The sequence below is a fragment of the Taudactylus pleione genome, unplaced genomic scaffold (assembly GCF_031769625.1).
Source record: "Taudactylus pleione unplaced genomic scaffold, aTauple2 ptg001253l, whole genome shotgun sequence".
Taxonomy (NCBI): Eukaryota; Metazoa; Chordata; class Amphibia; order Anura; family Myobatrachidae; genus Taudactylus; species Taudactylus pleione.
In genome coordinates, this window is record NW_028285653.1 from 1,027,981 (window position 1) to 1,036,143 (window position 8,163).

Genomic DNA, 8,163 nt, shown 5'->3' on the forward strand with positions numbered 1-8,163 from the left:
ATAGATGTGGTTAGAGACAGAGCTGGGGTCTGGAACACATTAATCATGGCATGGCTGATAGCTGTTGTCAGAGACAAAGCTGGGGTCCGGTGCACAGTAATCGTGGCATGGCTGATAGATGTGGTCAGAGACAAAGCTGGTATCTGGTACACAGTAATCATGGCATGACTGATAGCTGTGGTCAGAGACAAAGCTGGGGACTGGTACACAGTAATCATGGCATGGCTGATAGCTGTATTCAGAGACAAAGCTAAGGTCTGGTTCAAAGTAATCATGGCATGGCTGATAGCTGTGGTCAGAGACAAAGCTGGGGCCTGGTACACAGTAATCATGGCACTGCTGATAGCTGTGGTCAGAGACAATGCTCGGATGCGGTACACAGTAATCATGGCATGGCTTATAGCTGTGGTCAGAGACAAAGCTGTTGTCTGGTACACAGTAATCATGGCATGGCTGATAGCTGTGGTCAGAGACAAAGCTGGGGTCTGGTACACAGTAATCATGGCATGGCTGACAGCTGTGGTCAGAGACAAAGCTGGGGTCTGGTACACAGTAATCATGGGAAGGCTGATAGCTGTAGTCAGAGACAAAGCTGGGGTCTGGTACACAGTAATCATGGCATGGCTGAGAGATGTGGCCAGAGACAAAGCTGGGGTCTGGTACATAGTAATCATGGCATTGCTGATAGCTGTGGTCAGAGACAAAGCTGAGTTATGGTACACAGTAGTCATGGCATGGCTGATAGCTGTCTTCAGAGACAAAGCTGGGATCTGGTACACAGTAATCATGGCATGGCTGATAGCTGTTGTCAGAGACAAAGCTGGGGTCTGGTACACAGTAATCATGGCATGGCTGATAGCTGTCTTCAGAGACAAAGCTGGGCTCTGGTACACAGTAATCATGGCATGGCTGATAGCTGTGGTCAGAGACAAAGCAGGGGTCTGGTACACAGTAATCATTGCATAGCTGATAGCTGTTTTCAGAGACAAAGCTGGGGTATGGTACACAGTAATCATGGCATGGCTGATAGCTGTGGTCAGAGACAAAGCTGAGTTATGGTACACAGTAATCATGGCATGGCTGATAGCTGTGGTCAGAGACAAAGCTGGGGTATGGTACACAGTAATCATGGCATGGCTGATAGCTGTCTTCAGAGACAAAGCTGGGGTCTGGTACACAGTAATCATGGCATTGCTGATAGCTGTCTTCAGAGACAAAGCTGGGGTCTGGTACACAGTAATCATGGCATTGCTGATCGCAGTGGCCAGATACAAAGATGGGGTCTGGTTCACAGTAATCATGGCATGGCTGATAGCTGTTGTCAGAGAGAAAGCTGGGGTCTGGTACACAGTAATCATGGCATGGCTGATAGCTGTCTTCAGAGACAAAGCTGGGGTCTGGTACACAGTAATCATGGCATGGCTGATAGCTGTGGTCAGAGACAAAGCTGGGGTCTGGTACACAGTAATCATGGCATGGCTGATATCTTTGGTCAGAGACAAAGCTGGGGTCTTGTATACAGGTAGCATGGCATTGCTGATAGCTGTGGTCAGAGACAAAGCTGGGGAGTGGTACACAGTAATCAAGGCAAGGCTGATAGCTGGGGTCAGAGGCAAAGCTGTTGACTGGTACACAGTATTCATGGCATGGCTGATAGCTGTGGTCATAGACAATGCTGGGATCTGGTACAGAGTAAACATGGCATGGCTGATAGATATGGTCAGAGACAGAGCTGGGGTCTGGTACACAGTAATCAGGGCATGGTTCATAGCTGTGGTGAGATTCAAAGATGATGCCTAGTACACAGTAATTAGGGCATGGCTGATAGCTGTGGTCAGAGAAAAAGCTGGGGACAGGTACATAGTAATCATGGCATGGCTGATAGCTGTGGTCAGAAACAACGCTGGTGTCTGGAACATACTAGTTACGACATGGCTGATAGCTGTGGTCAGAGACAAAACTGGGGTCTGTTACATAGTAAACATGGCATGGCTGATAGCTGTGGTCACTGACAAAGCTGGGGTCTGGTACACAGTAAACATGGAATGGCTGTTAGCTGTTTTCAGAGGCAAAGCTGGGTTCTGATACATAGTAATCATAGTATGGCTGATAGCTATGGTCAGAGACAGAGCTGGGGTCTGGTACACAGTAATCAGGGCATGGTTCATAGCTGTGGAGAGATTCAAAGCTGGTGTCTAGTACACAGTAATTAGGGCATGGCTGATAGCTGTGGTCAGAGAAAAAGCTGGGGACAGGTACATAGTAATCATGGCATGGCTGATAGCTGTGGTCAGAAACAACGCTGGTGTCTGGTACATACTAGTTACGGCATGGCTGATAGCTGTGGTCAGAGACAAAACTGGGGTCTGTTACACAGTAAACATGGCATGGCTGATAGCTGTGGTCATTGACAAAGCTGGGGTCTGGAACACAGTAAACATGGAATGGCTGTTAGCTGTTTTCAGAGGCAAAGCTGGGTTCTGGTACATAGTAATCATGGTATGGCTGATAGCTGTAGTCAGAGACAAAGCTGGGGACTGGTACACAGTAATCATGGCTTGACTGACAGCTGTGGTCAGAGACAAAGCTGGGGTCTGGAACACAGTAATAATGGCATTGCTGATATCTATGGTCAGAGACAAAGCTGGGGACTGGTACACAGTAATCATGGCATGGCTGATAGCTGTGGTCAGAGACAAAGCTGGGGTTTGGTACACAGTAATCAAGGCAAGGCTGATAGCTGGGGTTAGAGGCAAAGCTGTTGACTGGTGCACAGTAATCATGGCATGGCTGATAGCTGTGGTCATAGACAATGCTGGGATCCGGTACAGAGTAAACATGGCATGGCTGATAGCTATGGTCAGAGACAGAGCTGGGGTCTGGTACACAGTTATCAGGGCATGGTTCATAGCTGTGGTGAGATTCAAAGCTGGTGCCTAGTACACAGTAATTAGGGCATGGCTGATAGCTGTGGTCAGAGAAAAAGCTGGGGACAGGTACATAGTTATCATGGCATGGCTGATAGCTGTGGTCAGAAACAATGCTGGTGTCAGGTACATACTAGTTACGGCATGGCTGATAGCTGTGGTCAGAGGCAAAACTGGGGTCTGTTACACAGTAAACATGGCATGGCTGATAGCTGTGGTCATTGACAAATCTGGGGTCTGGTACACAGTAAACATGGAATGGCTGTTAGCTGTTTTCAGAGGCAAAGCTGGGTTCTGGTACATAGTAATCATGGTATGGCTGAGAGCTATGGTCAGAGACAAAGCTGGGGTCTGGTATACAGTAATCATGGCATTGCTGATAGCTGTGGTCAGAGACAAAGCTGGGGTCTGGTACACAGTAATCAGGGCATGGTTCATAGCTTTGGTGAGATTCAAAGCTGGTGTCTAGTACACAGTAATTAGGGCATGGCTGATAGCTGTGGTCAGAGAAAAAGCTGGGGACAGGTACATAGTAATCATGGCATGGCTGATAGCTGTGGTCAGAAACAACACTGGTGTCTGGTACATACTAGTTACGGCATGGCTGATAGCTGTGGTCAGAGACAAAACTGGGGTCTGTTACACAGTAAACATGGCATGGCTGATAGCTGTGGTCATTGACAAAGCTGGGGTCTGGAACACAGTAAACATGGAATGGCTGTTAGCTGTTTTCAGAGGCAAAGCTGGGTTCTGGTACATAGTAATCATGGTATGGCTGATAGCTGTAGTCAGAGACAAAGCTGGGGACTGGTACACAGTAATCATGGCTTGACTGACAGCTGTGGTCAGAGGCAAAGCTGGGGTCTGGAACACAGTAATAATGGCATTGCTGATATCTATGGTCAGAGACAAAGCTGGGGACTGGTACACAGTAATCATGGCATGGCTGATAGCTGTGGTCAGAGACAAAGCTGGGGTTTGGTACACAGTAATCAAGGCAAGGCTGATAGCTGGGGTTAGAGGCAAAGCTGTTGACTGGTACACAGTAATCATGGCATGGCTGATAGCTGTGGTCATAGACAATGCTGGGATCCGGTACAGAGTAAACATGGCATGGCTGATAGCTATGGTCAGAGACAGAGCTGGGGTCTGGTACACAGTAATCAGGGCATGGTTCATAGCTGTGGTGAGATTCAAAGCTGGTGTCTAGTACACAGTAATTAGGGCATTGCTGATAGCTGTGGTCAGAGAAAAAGCTGGGGACAGGTACATAGTAATCATGGCATGGCTGATAGCTGTGGTCAGAAAAAACGCTGGTGTCTGGTACATACTAGTTACGGCATGGCTGATAGCTGTGGTCAGAGACAAAACTGGGGTCTGTTACACAGTAAACATGGCATGGCTGATAGCTGTGGTCATTGACAAAGCTGGGGTCTGGTACACAGTAAACATGGAAATGCTGTTGGCTGTTTTCAGAGGCAAAGCTGGGTTCTGGTACATAGTAATCATGGTATGGCAGATAGCTGTAGTCAGAGACAAAGCTGGGGACTGGTACACAGTAATCATGGCTTGGCTGACAGCTGTGGTCAGAGACAAAGCTGGGGTCTGGAACACAGTAATAATGGCATTGCTGATATCTATGGTCAGAGACAAAGCTGGGGACTGGTACACAGTAATCATGGCATGGCTGATAGCTGTGGTCAGAGACAAAGCTGGGGTCTGGTACACAGTAATCAAGGCCTGGCTTATAGCTGTAGTCAGAGACAAAGCTGGAGACTGGTACATAGTAATCATGGCATGGCTGATAGCTGTATTCAGAGACAAAGCTAAGGTCTGGTTCAAAGTAATCATGAAATGGCTGATAGCTGTGGTCAGAGACAAAGCTGGGGCCTGGTACACAGTAATCATGGCACTGCTGATAGCTGGGGTCAGAGACAATGCTCGGATGTGGAACATAGTAATCATGGCTTGGCTTATAGCTGTGGTCAGAGACAAAGCTGTTGTCTGGTACACAGTAATCATGGCATGGCTGATAGCTGTGGTCAGAGACAAAGCTGGGGTCTGGTCCACAGTAATCATGGCATGGCTGACAGCTGTGGTCAGAGACAAAGCTGGGGTCTGGTACACAGTAATCAAGGGATGGCTGATACGATAGCTGTCTTCAGAGACAAAGCTGGGACCTGGTACACAGTAATCATGGCATGGCTGATAGCTGTTGTCAGAGACAAAGCTGAGGTCTGGTACACAGTAATCATGGCATGGCTGATAGCTGTCTTCAGAGACAAAGCTGGGGTCTGGTACACAGTAATCATGGCATGGCTGATAGCTGTGGTCAGAGACAAAGCTGGGGTCTGGTACACAGTAATCATTGCATGGCTGATAGCTGTGGTCAGAGACAAAGCTGGGGTATGGTACACAGTAATCATGGCATGGCTGATAGCTGTCTTCAGAGACAAAGCTGGGGTCTGGTACACAGTAATCATGGCATGGCTGATAGCAGTGGCCAGAGACAAAGATGGGGTCTGGTACACAGTAATCATGGCATGGCTGATAGCTGTTGTCAGAGACAGAGCAGGGGTATAGTACAAAGTAATTATTGGAATGGCTGATAGCTGTGGTCAGAGACAGAGCAGGGGTCTAGTACATAGAAATCATGGCATGGCTGATAGATGCGGTCAGAGACAGAGCAGGGGTCTAGTACAAAGTAATCATGGCATGGGTGATAGCTGTGGTCAGAGACAGAGCAGGGGTCTAGTACAAAGTAATCATGGCATGGCTGATAGCTGTGGTCAGAGACAGAGCAGGGGTCTAGTACATAGTAATCATGGCATGGCTGATAGATGTGGTCAGAGACAAAGCTGCGGTCTGGGACACAGTAATCTTGGTATGGCTGATAACTGTGGTCAGAGACAAAGCTGGGGTCTGGTAAACAGTAATCATGGCATGGTTGAGAGCAGTTGCCTGAGACAAAGCTGGGGTCTGGTACACAGTATTCATGTCATGGCTGATAGCTGTGGTCAGAGACAAAGCTGGGGACTGGTACACAGTAATCATGGCATGGCTGAGAGCTGTGATCAGAGACAGAGCTGGGGTCTGGTACACAGTAATCATAGCATGGCTGATAGATGTGGTTAGAGACAGAGCTGGGGTCTGGAACACATTAATCATGGCATGGCTGATAGCTGTTGTCAGAGACAAAGCTGGGGTCCGGTGCACAGTAATCGTGGCATGGCTGATAGATGTGGTCAGAGACAAAGCTGGTATCTGGTACACAGTAATCATGGCATGACTGATAGCTGTGGTCAGAGACAAAGTTGGGATCTGGTACACAGTAATCATGGCATGGCTGATAACTTTGGTCAGAGACAAAGCTGGGGTCTGGTATACATTAATTATGGCATTGCTGATAGCTGTGGTCAGAGACAAAGCTGGGGAGTGGTATACAGTAATAATGGCATGGCTGATAGCTGTGGTCAGAGACAAAGCTCGGGTCTGCTACACAGTAATCATGGCACGGCTGATAGCTGTGGTGATAGACAAAGCTGGGGCCTGGTACACAGTAATCATGGCACTGCTGATAGCTGTGGTCAGAGTCAATGCTCGAATGCCGTACACAGTATTCATGGCATGGCTTATAGCTGTGGTCAGAGACAAAGCTGTTGTCTGGTACACAGTAATCATGGCATGGCTGATAGCTGTGGTCAGAGACAAAGCTGGGGTCTGGTACACAGTAATCATGGCATGGCTGACAGCTGTGGTCAGAGACAAAGCTGGGGTCTGGTACACAGTAATCATGGGATGGCTGATAGCTGTAGTCAGAGACAAAGCTGGGGTCTGGTACACAGTAATCATGGGATGGCTGAGAGATGTGGCCAGAGACAAAGCTGGGGTCTGGTACATAGTAATCATGGCATGGCTGATAGCTGTGGTCAGAGACAAAGCTGTGACCTGGTATACAGTAATCATGGCATTGCTGATAGCTGTGGTCAGAGAAAAAGCTGAGTTATGGTACACAGTAATCATGGCATGGCTGATAGCTGTCTTCAGAGACAAAGCTGGGTTCTGGTACATAGTAATCATGGTATGGCTGATAGCTATGGTCAGAGACAGAGCTGGGGTCTGGTACACAGTAATCAGGGCATGGTTCATAGCTGTGGAGAGATTCAAAGCTGGTGTCTAGTACACAGTAATTAGGGCATGGCTGATAGCTGTGGTCAGAGACAAAGCTGGGGTCTGGTACACAGTAATCATTGCATGGCTGACAGCTGTGGTCAGAGACAAAGCTGGGGTATGGTACACAGTAATCATGGCATGGCTGATAGCTGTCTTCAGAGACAAAGCTGGGGTCTGGTACACAGTAATCATGGCATGGCTGATAGCAGTGGCCAGAGACAAAGATGGGGTCTGGTACACAGTAATCTTGGCATGGCTGATAGCTGTTGTCAGAGACAGAGCAGGGGTCTAGCACAAAGTAATCAAGGGATGGCTGATAGCTGTGGTCAGAGACAGAGCAGGGGTCTAGTACAAAGTAATCCTGGCATGGCTGATAGCTGTGGTCAGAGACAGAGCAGGGGTCTAGTACATAGTAATCATATCATGGCTGATAGATGTGGTCAGAGACAAAGCTGGGGTCTGGACAACAGTAATCTTGGTATGGCTGATAGCTGTGGTCAGAGACAAAGCTGGGGTCTGGTAAACAGTAATCATGGCATGGTTGAGAGCAGTGGCCAGAGACAAAGCTGGGGTCTGGTACACAGTATTCATGTCATGGCTGATAGCTGTGGTCAGAGACAAAGCTGGGGACTGGTACACAGTAATCATGCATGGCTCAGAGCTGTGATCAGAGACAGAGCTGGGGTCTGGTACACAGTAATCATAGCATGGCTGATAGATGTGGTTAGAGACAGAGCTGGGGTCTGGAACACATTAATCATGGCATGGCTGATAGCTGTTGTCAGAGACAAAGCTGGGGTCCGGTGCACAGTAATCGTGGCATGGCTGATAGATGTGGTCAGAGACAAAGCTGGTATCTGGTACACAGTAATCATGGCATGACTGATAGCTGTGGTCAGAGACAAAGTTGGGATCTGGTACACAGTAATCATGGCATGGCTGATAGCTTTGGTCAGAGACAAAGCTGGGGTCTGGTATACAGTAATCATGGCATTGCTGATAGCTGTGGTCAGAGACAAAGCTGGGGAGTGGTATACAGTAATAATGGCATGGCTGATAGCTG